This window comes from Podarcis tiliguerta (assembly GCF_965153285.1).
Source record: "Podarcis tiliguerta genome assembly, chromosome: 1".
Lineage (NCBI taxonomy): Eukaryota > Metazoa > Chordata > Lepidosauria > Squamata > Lacertidae > Podarcis > Podarcis tiliguerta.
This window is the reverse complement of record NC_139534.1, coordinates 134,234,053-134,254,002: the sequence shown is the minus strand read 5'-3', so window position 1 is coordinate 134,254,002 and position 19,950 is coordinate 134,234,053. Positions and strand designations below refer to the sequence as shown.

The following is a 19,950-nucleotide window of genomic DNA, read 5'->3' as shown; positions in this document are numbered from 1 at the left end:
ACCAGACCAGGGAAAGCGGCTAAATATTAAAATGCATGATATTTATAAGCAAACTTGTTATGCAAATGTATTTTTAAAGCAAGCGTTTTGACTGATACGTTTCCGCCCCTTCCAAATATCACAACATGTTTTCCTTTGAGAAAGGGATCCACAAATAGCTGTGGAGTCTGTGATCGCTGGCAAAATATTTAATTTCAAACCTGTGCTGCTCTCCGGTTGGCAACATGAATGTTGGACAAGCATCTGCCAAGGCAGCCTTAAAGTCAGGGCCTTTTTTTGCAAATCTCCAAAGTCAAGGCAGAGAAGCTTCTCCAGAATAGCATCTGCAGAGCAAAATGCAAAAGTGGGGGGCAAAGGCCAACCTCAGCCCTACTTTCCTCCCTGGGTATTTGCCTCCTGCCTAGTTTGCTCATTAGGGGTCAAACCCTGAGCATAGGGAGAAGGTTTGCCTGCCCAGTGTATTATGAAATGCGTTTCGCAGCATCCACAAGCATCCATCGGGTTTGATCTTTCTCTTTTTTTAATCCTCAGAAACTCTGTAATTCGCAGCTTCCCATCATATCAGGCGACAAAGGAAACAATCTGCAGCCGCGGATCCGCAAACAAGGGAAGGCGAGAGCTGCAGTAAAGGAGCACAATGCATTTTATTGGCTTTCAAAGTCCTCCTGCCTTTGTAAAGGAAACCTCTCCTTTAAGTGCACCTTGAAGAGGGCTGATTGTTGGGTGTCATCACACTCTCCATTGTCTGGCAAGGAAGACGGAGACCCCGCTGTCTGCCCAAGGTCAGCACTTACAGCAAGAGGAGGAATGCAGGAAACTGCTGGCACCTTGGCCTCAGAAAGACCAGAGGTCTTTTATTAGCTCATTCAGGAACAGCTGCGGAGAGACGTGTGTGTGTGTGTGTGTGTGTGTGTGTGTGTGAAAGTTGTCTATCTGTCTGCCCACCTCTTCTCTGTGGTTCTGTGATTCACTCAGACACCTCTTAAGCAGGCCTCAGCAAACTTTTTCAGCCGTGGGATGGTCCACCATCCCTCAGACCTGGTGGGGAGCCAGACTATATGGGGGGGGGGATGAACAAATTCCTATGCCCCAGAAATAACCCAGATGTGCATTTTAAATAAAAGGACACATTCTACTCATGTAAAAACACGCTGATTCCTGGACCATCCGTGGGCTGGATTGAGAAGGTGATTGGGTCGCATCCGGGCCCTGGGCCTTAGGTTGCCTCCCCTTGCTCTTAAGAATACCTTCTGAATACCAGTTCCTGGAAACTGCAGAAGGGGAGAGTTACTCTTGTGCTCAAGTCCTGCGTTGGGGCATCTGGTTGGCCACCATGAGAAGCAGAAGGCGGACTGGATGATCCATTGGCCTGTTCCACCAGGGATCCTCTGGCATCCAGATTTTGCATGATGGTTCCTCAGACCGGCAAACAGGTTTTCATCCAAGTTTGGATAGCATAAGAAAAACCCTGCAGGAGCAGACCAATGGGCTGTCTAGTCCACCGTCTTGTTCCTGCCGTGGCCAGCCTGACGCCATCAAGGGAACCCCACAAGCAGGATCTGAGCACAAAAGCAACTCTCTCCTCCTGTGGTGTCTGGTCAAGGCTGTTCTCCAACTGGAGCCCTCGCAGGACAGTGTTTCCAAGTTGTAGGTGTGTATACTACCTTTTTTAGAATTGCCTTGAGACAGTCTTTAAACCTCTTTTCTAGACCACCAGCATTACACTTTCCAACTTTAAGTTTGGAATAGAGTGGTTGCTTTGGAAGACGATCATGAGGCATCCGCACAACATGACCAGTCCAACGAAGTTGATGTGGAAGATTTATTGCTTCAACACTGGTGATATTTGCTTCTTCCGGTACATTGGCATTAGTTTGCCTGTCTTCCCAAGCGATGTGTAAAGTGATATATGTGGAGGCATAGTATGGCCATCCTGGCTATCCTGACTGATCAGTCAAAACGTATCCTGACTGATATGTTTCCACGCCTTCCTCTGCTCCACAAATCTGTCCAATCTTCTTTTGAAGCCATTGAAGGTGGTGGCCACCTCACCTGCTGTGGGAGTGAGTTCCATAGTTTAACTCTGCACTGCATGAAGAAGTCCTTTCTTTTATCTATCCTGAATGTTCTCAAGAGACCAGGGCCCTGCGGGACTTGACATCTTTCTGCGTGGCCAGCAAGACAGAGCTGTTCCGCCTGGCCTTTGGTTTGGACTCACTCTGACCCTTATGTTTTCCTCTCCTTATGGTCTTGATTTATCAGCTACTTTAAAATGAGGCTGCATTTTAAATGGCATTTTAACCTGTATTTTAATCCCCCCCCCTCTTTTTCCCCTATTATGTTTTTACTGTGATTTTATGGGCAAATGGGTGGGGCCCCTCCCTCAATTCCAGGTAGTTAGAAGGACCAAGTGAGAGTTGAGGCCAGAGAGTTGTAGTGAAGTGAGCTAGAGGGAAAGCAGAAAACTGGAGAGGGAGAGAGAGAGAGAGAGAGAGAGAGAGAGATAGATTTCTGTTTGAATCCAAGGCTGTGAGAAACAAAACTCTCTTGGGGTGTTAATGCTCTGAGCCCCTCCATCATAGGCCCAAATTGTATGTAGGTGTGAATAAACAATCTGTCATAAAGTCACCCAAGTCTCCAGTGGGCCTCCTTTCCAAAAGGGAGCACAGACCCTGGGTGAGAACCTTGAACCCTCAGAATCTCGCATCGCTCAGAGATCAGCCTGCCGCAATATGTTTTTATTGAATGTGAGAGTGTCCCCAAAATGGGATCTGGGGCTGTTTTTACAGAATTGGGTTCATAGATCTTTTCCCTTACCTTCATGTCCCTTCCTGAAGAATAGCCAATACAATTCATGTCCTCTGGAAAAAGTATGACAGCCCTGGGCTGCAGAAGTCAAAAGCTCGCTAATAAATTGTGATGTGATCGATAAGCATCACCTCCCCACCGGCTGTGCAGTAAATCCTCTCTGCTCTTACTGGACATTTCCGAGAGCCTTCCCAAGGTAAGTCAACATGGCAGAAGGTGGCCACAAGAGGCCCTTGCTGGCTGGGCCATTGGTTTCATGAACAGGTTGCTTGGATAGATAATAGAATCATAGAATCATAGAGTTGGAAGAGACCACAAGGGCCATCGAGTCCAACCCCCTGCCAAGCAGGAAACACCATCAGAGCACTCCTGACATATGGTTGTCAAGCCTCTGCTTAAAGACCTCCAAAGAAGGAGACTCCACCACACTCCTTGGCAGCAAATTCCACTGTCGAACAGCTCTTACTGTCAGGAAGTTCTTCCTAATGTTTAGGTGGAATCTTCTTTCTTGTAGTTTGCATCCATTGCTCCGTGTCCGCTTCTCTGGAGCAGCAGAAAACAACCTTTCTCCCTCCTCTATGTGACATCCTTTTATATGTGTTCACCAGCTCTCCAAGGACCCCGAAGAAGAAGAGGAGGAGTTTGGATTTGATATGCCGCTTTATCACTACCCGAAGGAGTCTCAAAGCGGCTAACATTCTCCTTTCCCTTCCTCCCCCACAACATACACTCTGTGAGGTGAGTGAGGCTGAGAGACTTCAGAGAAGTGTGACTGGCCCAAGGTCACCCAGCAGCTGCAGGTGGAGGAGCGGGGAATCGAACCCAGTTCACCAGATTATGAGTCCACCACTCTTAACCAACTACACCACACTACACCACCTCTGCCCGCACTCTTCTCTTACATGAGAACTCAAGGGCATCCAATGAAACTGAGTGTTAGAAGATTCAGGACAGAGAGAATAGAAAGTCCTTCTTCACACAGCACATAAACCTCCCTGGGTACAGAACCCCAAGAACTGGAGGAGACTCAGGATATCAGCCAGGCTGACCCCTCAAACTCACAACAATACTGAACCTAACAAGAGTCCTGCTGGATCAGGACTATGTCCCATGCAATCCAGCATCCTGTTCTTACATGGCCAACCAGATGCTGCAAGTGGGCTCTGAGCACAAGAGCCCCCTCCCCTCCTGCTGCTTTCAGCCACTGGCATTCACTGCCTCCTGCTGTGGAAGCAGAGCATGGTCATCGTGCCTAGTAGAAACTGATAGCCCTCTCCCCCTCCATGAATTAGCTCAATCCTCTCTTAAAGCTCCTGTGGGAGGGAGTTCCACAGTTTAACCATACACGCCTTGAAGAAGTGATTTCTTCTATGTGTCCTGGATCCCAACAAAAGAGGTTCAAAGACTCTCTCAAGGTAAACCTTTAAAAATGTGGTATAAACACCAGCAATTGGGAAACACTTTCCTACAAGGACTCCAATTAGAGAACAGTCTCTACCAAAGGTGTCATGGGCTTTGAAGACACTCGAACTCAGGACACAAGGGAAAAACATGCTAAGAGGAAGGCACGCTTGGCAAACCCTCACCATGATCAACTCCCACCCAGAAACCAATGTCCCCACTGTGGAAGGACATGTGGATCCAGAATTGGCCTCCACAATCACCTATGAACTCAGTGTTAAGACTGTGTTTATGGAGGACAATCTTATTCAGCTACTAGGGATTGCCAAAGAAGAAGAAGAAGAAGAAGAACATTCATTGGATGCCTGCAGCTTGTAGTGTTATGAGACACTTTGCCATAGCTGTCTAAAGGAAGAGGGCAGCAAACTTCCATTGGCTCTGGGGACAATTTCCCATCTAAAAAGAGCTGTGCCTTTGGCTGGGACCTCATTGCCACCTCCTGAAGTGACCATCAGTGGCCATTGAGGGCAGGAATTACTCCTCTTGCCCCCCCCTCTTTGATGAACTTGCAACAGGACTCATGCAATAACTCTGTAGTTGTCTCAGGACTACGTTGTGTAAACCCAAGAAGGTCCCTGAGTCGGAATGGGGGCTCCTCTCTCTGTGGCTGACATGCCTGCAAGAAGGTTCCTGCTCTAATCTGCCTGTCAGGTTTATGTAAAACCAGACAAGATAACTGCTGCCAGCTCTCCCTTTGTCTGACAGGAATCTGTGACCTATTTAGAAACGGCCTGACGCACCGAGGAGGAGGAGGAGGAGGAGGAGGAGGAGGAGGAAGGGGGATCAGCGCTGGTGCTCACCTCCGCCTTGCACGAGTGACATTATTTTGACAAGTGTGCTGCTTTCGAGCTGAGAGGCCCTTCGAAGCATCAAGCGGGGATTATGCAGATGGAGCCGTGGTGAGATGGCAAGGAACTGCCAGCCAGGTTTGAACTCAGAGGTTGGGGATGATGGAGCCAGGAGCCACGGGGACCCGGAAGGGTCCAGTTGGGTGCTCACACAGGTGATGGATGGCTGTTCTCTTCCTGGCCGAGATCTGCCTATTCTGAGCGGCCATCTGTTCCATCGTGATAAAATGCACTTGCTCCAATGCACAATATGCCAGGCATGGCTGTCTGGAGGGCTGCCCGGCTGCCCTAGCTTCCTAGAATCCTAGAATGATAGAGTTGGAAGGTACCCTAAAGGGCATCTAGTCCAGCCTCCTGCAATGCAGGGAGTGCAACTTACAGATCCCTGACAGATGGGTCCAACCCCCTGGAATACAGATACCACAGCTAAAAAAAGGTAAAGGTACCCTGGATGGTTAAGTCCAGTCAAACTTGACTATGGGGTGTGGCGCTCATCTCACTTTTCAGGCCGAGGGAGCCGCTGTTTGTCCACAGACAGCTTTCCGGGTTGTGTAGCCAGCAGGATGATTAAACAACTTCTGGTGCAATGGAATACCATGATGGAAACCAGAGCGCATGGAAACGCCATTTACCTTCCCGCCACAGTGGTACCTATTTATCTACTTGCACTGGCATGCTTTCAAACTGCTAGGTTGGCAGGAGCTGGGACAACTAAAGCATCCATGGCAGTGGGCCATCCAACCTCTGCTTAAAATCCCCCAACAATGGAGAGCCCATCATCTTCCAAGGTTGTCAGTTCTACTGTTGAATGGCTCTTACTGTTGGAAAGTTCTTCTTAATGTTTAGTTGGAACCTTCTTCCTTGTCATTTGAATCTGTTGGTTCAGGTCCTCCCCTCTGGAGCGGCAAAAAACACGCTTGCTCCATCTTCTGTGTGATAGCCCTTCGGTCAGTATAGTTAAAGCGATGGTTTTCCCAGTAGTGAAGTATGGAAGTGAGACCTGGACCATAAAGAAGGCTGATCGCCAAAGAATGGATGCTTTTGAATTCTGGTGCTGGAGGAGACTCTTGAGAGTCCCATGGACTGCAAGAAGATCAAACGCATCCATTCTGAAGGAAATCAGCCCTGAGTGCTCACTGGAAGGACAGATCCTGATGCTGAGGCTCCAAGACTTTGGCCACCTCATGAGAAGAGAAGACTCCCTGGAAAAGACCCTGATGTTGGGAAAGATGGAGGGCGCAAGGAGAAGGGGACGACAGAGGACGAGATGGTGGGACAGTGTTCTCGAAGCTACAAACATGAGTCTGACCAAACTGCGGGAGGCAGTGGAAGACAGGAGGGCCTGGAGTGCTCTGGTCCAGGGGGTCACGAAGAGTCGGACACGACTAAACGACTAAACGACTAAACAACAACAAAATCATATCAGAGATACAGTGTTGGGTGGCAGCTGAAACAGGAAAATGATCTTTGTGCTTGCCAATGAAAGCCTGTGACAAGAAAGCCCCACCTTTCAAGCCTGTGAGAAAAGGAGTGTGTGTTTGTTTGCTGTTGTGCTTGCTCCTCTAAAAACAATTGTTTCGGTTCCACTCAAAATACCAGATGCCTCTGCGAGGAAGTGAAGATGATGGGTTTGGGCCCAGGCGCTTTCTCTTCAATCTTGCAGCAGGCACTGACCCCTGGTAGCCATTTATTATATGTCAGCGAGAACCGATTTCCAGCGGCAGCCGACATTTTTAACACATGAAAGCAAAGAGAAACACTTCATATTGGAGAGTTTAAATTTAAATCAGGCAGAGATATACGAGTTCTTCTGTTCCGTGTTACAGGCGCTGAAAAATACTTTTGAGGAAGCCGCTCAAATCTTTCTTAAATCATTTCCACAGTGATAAAACAATTCACAACTGTAACAAATATATTTATCCCTGGCAAAGATTAAACTGTCTCCTCATTGTATTGCTAAAGAGACTGTCGGCTTCTCCTTCTGGGGCTGAGAACCACGAAATCTGACCGGCGGTCGTGTCAAGCAGGAAACTGACAATGCGCAAGATCTATTTGCTGGTAGGGCTAAAATATTGCAAGGAGGAGGATGAGCCGAAGTTCATTTGTGCAAAGTCAAAGGATGCCTGCCTGAGATCACACCTGTGGTGCTCTAGTCATAGAATCATGGAATTGTAGAGTTGGAGGGAACCCCAAGAATAATCTAGCCCAGGCCCTAATATTGGTGGTCTATTAGGCCAAATGGTGAGAAGATGTCCCTTGGTGATTATGGACCATGAAGACCTACGGGGATTTTTGTCCTGGGGTAATAGAGCAGCGGTTCTCAAGCTGTGGGCCCCCAGATGTTGTTAGACTACAACTCCCATCATCCCTGAGCTCTGGCCTCGCTAGCTAGGGGTGATGGGAGTTGTAGTTCAACAACATCTGGGGACCCACAGGTTGAGAAAGGCTGGACCAGAGGGACTCCTTGCCTCTGAACCTCCCGACCAATCTCACCTGCTCTATGGATTCCTCCATCCAAATATGCCCAAAAGTCTCTGAGCAGGGGCTAAGAACATCAGAAGATAGCCAGTGGTCCATCTTATCCAGCCACCTGTTCTCACAGTGGCCAACTAGATGCTTGTCAGAAACCCACCAGCAGGACCTGAGGAACCTCCCTCCCCTCCTGTGGTCTCCAGCAACTGGCAAAGCAGAGCCCAGTCACTGTGACTAGCGGCCCCAACAGACCTCTCCTCCTCCGTAGAGTTGTCTCCTCATCTCTTAAAGCCATTCATGTTGGTGGCCATCACGGCCTCCCATGGGAAGGACTTCCATCGCTCAACCACACTTTGTGAAGAAAGCCTTCCTTCTCTCTGTCCTGGATCTTCCAACATTGGCTTCCTCGGATATCCATGAGTTCCAGTGCTGTGAGAGTGGAAAAGGGATTTTCTCCCTCCACTTCCTTCATGCCATGCATAATATCATCATCTTCTCTCCCGTTGCTTCTGACTCACATTTACTCTAAACTAAAAAGTCCCAAACGCAGAAACCTTTCTCTTCATAGGAGAGTCAATCCATTCCCTAGATTATGGTCAGGCAAACTAAGGCCCGGGGGCTGGATCCAGCCCAATTGAGGCCCCATCGCCTTCTCAATCCGACCCACGGTCGGTCCAGGAATCAGCATGTTTTACATGAGTAGAATGTGTCTTTTAAATTAAAATGCATCTCTGGGTTATTTGTGGGGCATAGGAATTCATTCATTTTTCTCCCAAAATATAGTCTGGCCCCCCACAAGGTCTGAGGGACAGTGGACTGGCCCCCTGCTGAAAAAGTTTGCTGACCCCTGCCCTAGATCATTTTGCTTGCTCTTTTCTGAACCTTTCCAAAGTCTACAATATCCTTTCCAAATGCAGTTGTTCTATACATTTCTGCGACATACTTGGTTACAGATGCTTTGAAAGTGTTTGTAATTTCAAAAGTCTACATTTTTATTTAAATTGATGTGGCCTCTTGGTTTCGCTGTACGGCTGTTCCCCATCTGCACTGAAATATTGATCTACCAAAATAATAATAGGAAATCATATAGAATCAGGACTATTTAACACAGCTAAAGATATGTTTATAACGGGTGGAAAAGATCCTATTTTGTTTGAGATGAACGCATAGTGATAAGAGTTGCTGCATGGCAATGAATGTGAATGCTGTTAATTCAAACACAGGATAAGTATCCATTTATGGTTTAGAAATGAACGCCTCTCCAGTTTCCCATCATGTTACAATAGGAAGATTTTGATCTGGAGAGAGAGAGAGAGAGAGAGAGAGAGAGGAGCTTTTTTGCTTCTGGAATTGGTCAAATGTCACCGGCAAATATGCCTTGTCTTGACTTCCTCAGAAAGCAGGCTCCTGGTTACCTTAGCAATCTTCTGACCTAATTCAGGTCCCTATTATGAATTTTTTTAAAGAAAAGTTCTGCCTTTTAGTTCTTGCAGGCAAACATCAAAGAGTCTCATTCGCTTCTCCTGCAGCCCAACGGCTTTGCTGCAGACAGAGAGCCTTGTGCCAGAAGAGAACAGCCATTTCTCATCAAGGCAAGGGGGGAAATGGAGTCAGAATGACCTTCCACAGGGAGCTCATCTCTGTGCAGAACGACAATTTTGGATGTGCTTTGCCTGGTGCTGGATGCAGAAGAAAGACGCCTTTTGGACAAAAGTTCTCATTCTGCTCCAAGGCTGAGGGGTCTGAGGAATCCTTATGAGTCCACGGGAAACAGCTGGTCTCTTCTGTCCTTTATTAAGGTTGCATTCTGTGCTTTTTAGAATGTGTGGCCCTCTGAAAGGCTTGGGAAGGGTTAGGATGGATTAAAAAGGCAATGTTAAAAATGCTGCTGCCGCCGTCGCTGCTGCTGCTGCTACTGCTTGTTTAACTGGAGACAGGCCTGGTCCCAGATGTGGCAGCAATGCTGATGGATACCAGTTGCTGGAAACTGCAGGAGGGAAGAGGGCTCTTGGGCTTGATTCCCGATTGCTGTGAACCGAGCATGAGAGCATAAGAGCATAGCAGAAGAGCCTGTGAGATCAGCAGCCTCTTCTCACAGAGGCCAACCAGATGCTTCTTCTGGGAAACCAGCAAGCCGGATTTGAGCAGAAGATGAACCCTCCCTGCCTGCGGTGCTGCCTCCAAGTAGGACCTCAAGCAGCCGACCTTCTGGGGCGCTGAGGAATGCCAGTCTTATTCTGTTCCCAACAAAGAGCACGAGGGACAGGGGGGCTGGTGGGTCATAGAATCGTCAAGTTGGGAGAGAAGCCAATGGTCGTCTGTTCCAACTCCCTGCAGGAATCATGACGAAAGTGTCCACGACGGAGGCAGCACCATGGACAGCTCTCAGGAAGCAGCTGCCTCCAACAAAGGCTGGAATAATAAATTATTATTATTATTATTATTATTATTATTATTATTATTATTAATTTATTTATACCCTGCCCATCTGGCTGGGTTTCCCCAGCCACTCTGGGTGGCTTCCAACCAAATATTAAAAACAATACAGCGTCAGACATTAAAAACTTCCCTAAACAGGGCCGCCTTCAGTTGTCTTTTAAAAGTAAAATAGTTGTTTATTGCCTTGACATCTGCTGGGAGGGCGTTCCACAGCGCAGGCGCCACCACCGAGAAGCCCCTGTGTCTGCTTCCCTGTAGCCTCACTTCTCGCAGGGAGGGAACCGCCAGAAGGCCGTCGGCACTGGACCTTTGTGTCCAGGCTGGGTGATGGGGGTGGAGACACTACTTCAGGTATGCAAGTGGAAGGACACCTCTATAATGGCATAAGAAGAGCCCACTGGATCAGGCCCAAGGCCTGTATGGTCCACCATTCTGCCTGCCTAGAATCCTGCAAGCAGGATTTGAGCACAAGAGCAGCTCTCTCCCCTCCTGTGGTTTCCAGAAGCTGGTCTTCAGCACCATTGCTGCCTCCGACCGTGGAGGCAGAGCAGAGCCATCCTGGCTGGCAGCCCTCCATAGCCCTCTCCTCCTCTATGAGTTTGTCTAATCCTCTTTTAAAGCCATACATGTTGGTGGCCATCATTACCTCCTGGGGGAGGGAGTTCCACAGTTAAACTATGTGTAAAGGTAAAGGACCCCTGGATGGAGAGAGCCAGTGTGGTGCAGTGGTTCAGAATGGTGGACTCGTAATCTGGTGAACCGGGTTCGCGTCTCCGCTCCTCCACCTCCAGCTGCTGGGTGACCTTGGGCCAGTAACACGTCTCTGAAGTCTCTCAGCCCCACTCACCTCACAGAGTGTTTGTTGTGGGGGAGGAAGGGAAAGGAGAATGTGAGCCGCTTTGAGACTCCTTAGGGTAGTGATAAAGTGGGGTATCAAATCCAAACTCCTCCTCCTCTTCTTCTTCTTCTTCTTCTTCTTCTTCTTCTTCTTCTTCTTCACTCCAGTGAAAGGCAACTATGGGGTTGTGGCGCTCATCTAGCTTTCAGACCGAGAGAGCCAGCATTTACCCACAGACAGCTTTCCAGGTCATGTGGCTAGCAGGACTAAACTGCTTTGGGTGCAATGGGACACCGTGACGGAAGCCAGAATGCACAGAAATTCCGTTTACCTTCCTGCCGCAGTGGTAGCTATTTATCTACTTGCGCTGGCATGCTTTTGAACTGCTAGGTGGGCAGGAGCTGAGAAAGAGCAACGGGAGCTCACCCTGCCGCAGGAATTCGAGCCGCTGACCTTCTAATCGGCAAGCCCAAGAGGCTCGGTGGTTTAGACCACAGCGCCACCCATGTGGCATCACACTGATACAACAACAACAGCAACAATTTATTATTTATTATTCTGCCCATCTGGCTGGGTTTCCCCAGCCACTCTGGGCGGCTCCCAACAGAATATTAAAACAGAATAAAACATCAAACATTAAAAACTTCCCTAAACAGTAAAAGATAAATAAGAATATCTGTAAGTCGTGTACATCAAATTCTGGAAAATGCATTAAAAATACATATGCGCAGACACACACACAATGCTTCATGCGCAGAGAGTTCACACGGTTATGCATTAGTTTGCAGATCTTTTTATGACGAGACGCTAAGGCGAAAAGCAGGCCCTGTCCTTCCCAGTACGCAACTGCGCCCTCCTTCTTGGGGGGGGGGTGTCTCGCCCCCCGCCCACCAGAGCCACATCTGCTTGGCCTCTTCGTTCACCTGCCTCCCCCCCCCCCATTCCAGAGTCATGTTTTCCGCGCCTGGAAAGACTCCATTAACATCGGCAGTATTCTGCTGGCTTATTGTACCATGAAGTGTTTCTGATTAGCAGGTAATTTGATGGAGTGAGGCATTTTAATGGGACCGGCACAGGAATGCTCATGCAAACATGATATAGAAATAGAATTTCATGAGCATCTTGCTCCCGGCACAGGTATTTTCGCTCTTCCGTCTGGAGCTGCAACACCCATTTGACTCGAGTGATACAAAGTAATTGAATTAGAAAAGGGGATTAGGGCTCTTTCAAGCGCGATCTCAGACAGAGGTTTTTTGTATTGCAATCTGTTGTGTTCCATAAATGGTTGCGAGGGCATTAATGCACGGAACCGCTTGCCTGGTGTGGGGAGAGGTAATTGAGGAGTAGGAATTCTCGGCTTCCTTGTTTACGTTTACTCTCCGCAGGTGCGTCTCCGGGAGGAGGGAGAAAGATCACTTTCTCTGCTGCCACACTTGTTGAGGCCACGAGGCAAGGATCGCCACCCTGTGATGATGGCAGGCAGGGGCCATGGTGTCCTTTGCAGGCAGGATGTGTTTCGTGCAATTGGAGGGTTGGAAGGGATCTCTAAGGGTCATCTAGTCCAGCCCCCAGCAATGCAAGCGAAAGCAGGTGTGTCCAAACTTTTTTCAGCGAGGGCCAGATTTGATAAAGTGAACATGCGTGAGGGCCGACCAAAGTTCTTGACGTTGGGTTGAAGTATTGAAGTTGCTGACTTTTTCTTTTCTTTTCTTTTCTTTTTTAAAGTGTTTTTATTGACAAATTCAACATAACAATTTATCAAAAAATATCATATTCACTGTTTTCCTACAATCCCTAACAGAAATGCTTCTCGGTTTTTTTTTTACAAATGTCATTTTAAACATTTTTTTTCCAATTCGTTATATATCATTTCCCTTTTTAAAAAATTTCTCTACATTCCCACCACATATTAGTCATAGAATACTTTTCATATGGGACGTGGGTGGCGCTGTGGGTTAAACCACTGAGCCTAGGACTTGCCGATCAGAAGGTCAGCGGTTTGAATCCCCGCGACGGGGTGAGCTCCCGTTGCTCGGTCCCTGCTCCTGACAACCTAGCAGTTCGAAAGCACATCAAAGTGCAAGTAGATAAAGAGGTACTGCTCTGGCGGGAAGGTAAACGGCATTTCTGTGCGCTGCTCTGGTTCGCTAGAAGCGGGTTAGTCATGCTGGCCACATGACCCAGAAGCTGTACACTGGCTCCCTCAGCCAATAAAGCGAGATGAGCGCAGCAACCCCAGAGTCAGCCACCACTGGACCTAGTGGTCAGGGGTCCCTTCACCTTTACTTTTTGTATACCTTTTGGCTCAGATCGCAGGCAGCACAGGGGGGGAGACGAACAACGGGCAGGAGTGACAGATGACTGGAGCATGGCACAAGCCAAATGGTGGGCGGGAGAGAAGCCTGAACGCAGGCCACGTGTGAGAGCCGGCAGACGGATGGGATACAGAGTGGGTGCATACAAGAGCCGGTGGGTGGACGGGACCTAGAGCCACACACCGGGTGCCAGCGCAAGCAGGCAACCAACAGGGAGAGAGAGGAGGGGGCATGCACGAGACGATGGCTGGACGGGTGCTCAAACCACACGGCAAGCAGCTGGAAGAGCCGACTGGCGGGCAGGTTAGCCAGACCCAGCAACTAGCCACCCAGTGGAACCGGCATCCATGCCCACACCCAGGAAAGAAACTGCTGGTGGGGCAGGATTAAACCGACCAGCGGGCCGGATTTGGCCCCCGGCCGGACTCTGGACATGCCTGAGCTGCAGCATCCCTGACTGAGGGCCTTGTCTTCAAACTCTGCAGTTCTGTGATTCCAGGAGGCGAGAATCACAGCAGAGATTTAAGATCACAGCCAGGCCTTGGCTGATTTACATCTGATGCCCATTTAAATGTGTTGCGGGAGGGGCAGTTCTTGGTTTGTTTTGTTCCTATTTTTATTATGTATTCTGTGATTTGTATATAGCAATTTTATGTTGTGATCTATGGGTGAAGGGCAGTATATATATTTAATAAATTATAATATCAGCAACAAAACATGCAGCAGAGTAAGGTGTTGAGATATAGGCTGTTAGACTTTTAAAATACGCCTTTCTAAGCTCCTTGCAAAGTTTCCCGCTTCCCCTAGCATGGGAAAAGACCACATGGAGTAGGTTAAAAATGGTTCACTTACAAACTCTTCAAAGATCCAATTCATGTGTTTTTCCCTACAGCATCCAGAAAGCACAGGCGGCACAAAGTGGTGAAAGGGTCGAAATTATTTATATAGGAACACAAAGAGGGCTTTGTAGAAAAGGCCATGAAGTCTGAGTTTGGACAACCAGCTCAGACCTTTTGAAACACTGGAATTCACATGGTAGACTGAAGGAACAGAAACTTTACCTTCCTCCGAGGTGAGGGAGAGTGACATATTTAAGCCTGGCAGGACCGTTTACTCATAGAATCATAGAGTTGGAAAAGACCAGAAGGGCCATCGAGTCCAACCCCCTGCCAAGCATTAACCCCTTCGTGCATCAATCCCTTCATGCATCAATCAGTCTTAAGCATTTTGGTTATACGAGGCTGGTTATCCTACATAAAGGGGGCAAGGAAAGGCCACAAGACGCTGAAATACCTCTGAGACTTTTTGCCGCAATTCTTCTTTGAATGCCCTCAGTGGTACCTTGCCAAACTTTCACCCACCTTCATATTCCTCCATAAGGTCCCCTCACGACAGGGGAAATAAAAACAAATAAGAAGCAAGCCTTCTTGCCTCCAATAGCTTCACCGATGATGGAGCGCTGAGGACCTCATCTCCTTGCAATGCCTTTTGTATCATGAGGTGGGCAGGCTTGGAATCAGAACCAGAAGATTTTTCCAGACAGTCTCCAAGAGGAGTTCAGTGGAGAGTATATTGCGGTAACTTAGCCCTGAGCTTTTGAAAGGCGGGTGAAGGGCATTGCCTGGGTCTGTAGCTGCCCCTGAGAACTCTTCCGTGCCAGCGCCAATTTTATTCAGGATCCATTCCAGATCTTCTCCTATCCAAGGAAAGGATATCTCTCCTGGCAGGGCCTGTGGCTTTGCCCTCCAGGAGGGAAACACCTGGCGCAGCTCTTTCGAAATAAACTCCCCATTTTGAGTCACTCACAGCCTTGTTTTATGACACTTTCCCTGGATGAAGTTTCATGAGTAATTGGGCAATAACCCACATGCTGCTCTGCCAAAGAGAAACGTCGATCAGAGTTTGCACACAGAGACCGACGTTTCAGACAATATATATATATATATATATATATATATATATATATATATATATGAATGACAGGGGGTGAGATGGTGGCAGGTGGCAGCCTTCGCTCTTCACAGAGACATGGACCCTCCAAAGCCCTAATGGGTCACAGTCCCCAAAGGATAGTTGCCACCAAATTTCCTTCTCCGTGTGTTCATGTTGGACGATTGGGCGGGGCTCACTGCGGTTTTGCTGCCCACTGAAGGCTAACCGAATATCAGAGGCATGGGCAAAGTAATTCTTCATGCCATAAACAGTTGGAACTATGGAACTCTCTCCCACTAGAGGCAGTGATGGCCACTGACTTGAATGGCTTGAAAGGAGGATTGGACAAATTTCTGGAGGAGAGGGTTGCCCATGGCTCCTCGCCACAATAGCTATGCTCTGTCCCCACAATGTGAATCCCATTTGCCGGAAGCCACAGGAGGGGAGAATGTGGCTCTTGTGCTCAGGTCCTACTCATGGGTGTCCCACTGGGGCATCAGGACAGTCGATGTGAGGACTGGATCAGGGCCGGGTTTAGGTTTTATGAGGCTCTCAGCTACTGAAGGTAATGGGGCCCTTTATCTGTCCAGCTGTCATTTGTCAACAACAAATTGCCACTGTTTTTTGTGTTGAATATGTGCTATATGGCAATTTATGGACCTCATAGGTATCTCAAGCCATTTGCACATGTTTCCATGCAACCAGTCCATGCAGAATGTAGGCACCCTCTATATAGAAAGGAGCAAACCAGGGATATTTGAGGGAGCAGGATAGCAGGTGGGGCCCATGACTTACATCACAGGAGCCTCCACAACACAAAACACTGTTGCTGGGTGTTGGTTTTATTTTATTGGTTTTTTATCTTATATTTTGGAAATGCACATGCAGGGTTTTTTTCCCCCTTTACATTTTTGGGGTCCCCCAAGAAAGTGGGGCCCTAAGCTATAGCTTGTTTAGCTTATAGGTAAATCTGGCACTGGACTGGATGCAGGATGAGATGGGCCTGATCCAGCAGGCTCTTCTTATGGAAACCAGAGGAGGGGAGAGAGTTCGAATCCTGCTTGCAGCTTCCCCACAGACATCTGGGTGGCTACTTCGAGAGCAGATGTTGGCCCTCCATGGTGGGAGTTGCTGGAATCCACAGACGGGGGAGAATGTTCTTGTGGGCTTTCTAGTGAGGTATCTGGTTGGCCTCTGGGGGAAACAGGATGCTGGACTGGGGCAGTCATTGGCCTGATCCTGCAAGCTCTTCTTCTCTTCTTCCTTTCTGGAGCAGACTGGCCTCGGTTCTCCTCCTTCGATCCCATCCTTCCTCTCCCCCGGTGTCCCTGGGCTCTTTGATTGTTCTGCTGGCGTTGTTCTCTTCCTGACGCTCTGGGTGATAATTTGAGTCTCAGCTTGGGTGCCATGTAATTTGTATTCTTTCTCTTTGCCGCTGCTCAGCCGCGCTCCGAGGTGACGCCCTCTGGACAATTTGTCTCTCCACAAACAAAGTCCCGCTGATTTGCAAAGTGACAGGCCCTCTGCATCTGTGGCGCAAAGGCGCTGGCAGGCTTGCAGGAAGGGGAAGATTAATTGGCGTGCGGGGAGAGCTAATATTATAAATTGATGGGGCTTAAGCAATGCCTATCGCTTATGTCCCCCTCGTTCTCCGACACCCTTTAACACAGCTCCTCCCTCGCCCTCCTCCGCCCCCCCCAGTATCTTTCCAAACATGTGGCCTAATAAAGAACAGGCAGGTTGGTGCAGATGGGGGTGTCTGGATAGGACCCAGTGATGGATAGGATCCTCCTAGGGCCATTAGGAGGCCACTGCCAGCATTCGGCTGGGCTCTAAGTGTGGGGCTTTGCATGCGTGTCAGCACGAGAGATCAATGACAGGAACATTATGGCTCCACTGAGAAGCACATCCCCCTCCTCCCCCTCGCCTGCCACAACGGCCGCTGGAAAATGACGGCCGGAAACATTTCAGTGGCACTTTGAGCAACTGAAAATCATGCAATTGTAGAGCTGGATGGGGCCCCTAAGGGGTCATCAAGTCCACCCCCCGGCAATGGCGGCATCATTTCTTCTGTGAGTGTGTTCTGTGCTGGACAGAGTGATAAAGATAATAAGAGGAAAAAATAATGCATTCGTTTATTTATATCCTGCCTTTCTCCTGAACCAGGACTGACACAAATGAAAGCAACACATAAAATACGGAAGGCTAAAAGACAACTGCAAAAAGGGAATTAAACTAAAATAGACTTTAAACAACATGAAAAACAAATCTGTTAATGTACCGAGGATAAAAAGCCCTTTCCTTTCAAAACCAGCTATTGGTTCCCAAAGGCGTGTTGGCATAAAACAGTCTCCCCCTCCCCCTGCTGGTGCACAGACAGCAAGGAGGGAGCCAGTCTAGCTCAGAGGTCAGCAAACTCAGGCCTGGGGGCTGGATGAGGCCCACAGGGCTTGTTAATCTGGCCCACAAACCTTGCAGACCCTGCCACCCGCTCATCATACTTGCTTTCCAGCTCCTTGGTTGCCCTCCTCTGCCCGCCTCCCATCTCACCAATAGTCTTCTTAAACTGTGGTGCCCAGAACTGGACAAAGGACCCCAGGTGGAGTAACCTGTACATTGTACTGGGCCAGTGGGATGTCTGGGTGAGATCCCTGTCTTGGTCTGCAGCATTTGCCTAATACAACTTTTAACTTCGGAGGTCAGGGCTATTAGCAATTTCACGCCTCCGATGCTGCAGATGAGTTTGGTGTAAATCACATGCCTGTCTGAGAAGAGTGTGAGAAATGGAAGACAGTCTTATCTCTTCCGCTGTATATGTACTTTATAATGTACTTTCACTTTTACTTGTGCCTGTTGTTCTCCTGGAGCTGGAGAGAACGGACACCATTATGTTTTTGTCTGTACATGTTGTTGTTTAGTCATTTAGTCATGTCCGCCTCTTTGTGACCCCCTGAACCAGAGCACACCAGGCCCTCCTGTCTTCCACTGCCTCCCCCAGTTTGGCCGGACTCATGTTCGTAGCTTCGAGAACGCTGTCTAACCATCTCGTCCTCTGTCGTCCCCTTCTCCTTGTGCCCTCCATCTTTCCCAGCATCAGGGTCTTTTCCAGTGAGTCTTCTCTTCTCCTGAGGTGGCCAAAGTCTTGGAGCCTCAGCTTCAGGGTCTGTCCTTCCAGTGAGCACTCAGGGCTGATTTCCTTCAGAATGGAGAGATTTGATCTTCTTGCAGTCTGTGGGACTCTCAAGAGTCTCCTCCAGCACCAGAATTCAAAAGCATCAATTCTTCGGCGATCAGCCTTCTTGATGGTCCAGCTCTCACTTCCATACATCACTACTGGGAAAACCATGGCTTTAACTATACGGACCTTTGTTGGCAAGGTGATGTCTCTACTTTTTAAGATGCTGTTGTCTGTACATAGTGTGTAAATAAATAGTAGATTAGCTCTACGATGTTTCACGCTTCTTACTGTCTTTTGCCAGAAGTGTAGTGTGCATATACCATCTGGTATATGTCTCTAGAAGCGCACTGGAAGAGAAGGGAGATGCCTTTTCCAGAGCTGCACATACCAGAGGATGCTCAGATTTCCGGGGGCTTGCAGGCACCCCCAGGGGGGTTTCCAGAAGCAAAGTTATAATAGGGTTGCCATTACAAGAACAAGTTCTATGTGGGCTGCCTCTGAAGAGGGTTTGGAAAGTTAAGCTGGTGCAGAATTGGGCTGCCAGGTTGCTCACCGGGTGTCAGGAGTCCAGGTTCCCAGTATGATAACACAGTAAGCATAGGTAATTAAAAAGGAGGATTTATTGCAAAAGCAAACAGATAGCTCCAGACGGCTCTGACAAAGCCTCCAGCATCATTACTCAAGATGACCCTTCTGAAGACTCCTTCCGGTGTCTACAGAATATATGGAACCAACACCCCTTGCGTCTCTTGTTTTCCTTCCTGTCTAGCAGCCCTCCCATTCAGCGACTCCTCGGATTATTGGATCAGCTCCAGCCTCTTCCTTTTCCAAGAGACTATCTAATAATACTTTATTGTCAATGTACAACCTGTATACAATGAAATTAACTGAGCCTCCCCCCCCCCACAGACACTCAATCTCTATGTCTATTTGCTCCTACTTGTACTTCCTGTGAGCTTTGTCAGTGTTCTAGCCCGCTCTCAGGTGCTGCCTTATCAGCCTGCCCATCAAGGTCAGGAAGAGCTGAAATCTGCAGCTGCCGGCTCCCCCCTGCCTGACTAACATCTAAGCCTCTCTGTTCCCGGCTGCTTTCTGCTGTTGGCTGCAAACCTTTGCTTGGAGGTGGCTCATTGCGTGCGAAGACCCCCCAAGACCTCCCAAAGAAAGACACACTTGGCACCAATATTAGTTTAAGGTTATTGGCATAATTTTGGCCACAACTTACAGAATGTGAGTGGTTTGCTTAGGCATTGGTTTGACTAGCTGCACCTACACCTCAGGCAGGCTGGCACTGACAACTGGACACTGGCAGAAGTCAGTAAGAAAAAACATACTGGGGGAGCATTGGTCCTACCACAAACACAACCTCACCCCAAAATGCTCTCAGGTGCTTTAGCATGGCCCTAACCCCTGGAAGGGGATCGGACAAAAGCAAGGCGAGCCACTGGATTCCTTTAACGGAATACCCTTCCGTGCATTGGAGGGGCAGGTGTGTCAACCTCCCCTCCCCTCTACATTGAACCAATGCCTAACAGCCAAACCTTACAAAGTTGTGACGATTTGCTACGTGGCAGGCGAAACCCAAGTGGCACCAGCCACTCCGCCAATTGGGGAAATTCCTACCGAGCCCTGTCCCAAAAGCAGACAACCCACGGCGGC

At 48.6% G+C, this 19,950-nt stretch overlaps 1 long non-coding RNA gene across 1 annotated transcript in view; it reads left to right on the top strand.

The window, feature by feature from the left end:
• Window positions 1-1,064, top strand: part of LOC310677925 — a 51,209-nt gene extending 50,145 nt beyond the window's left edge. The window contains exon 3 of the long non-coding RNA XR_014511520.1: window positions 532-1,064. This is a non-coding gene — a long non-coding RNA (uncharacterized lncRNA). The remainder of the gene's footprint in view (window positions 1-531) is intronic.
• The last annotated feature ends 18,886 nt before the right edge of the window (window positions 1,065-19,950 follow it).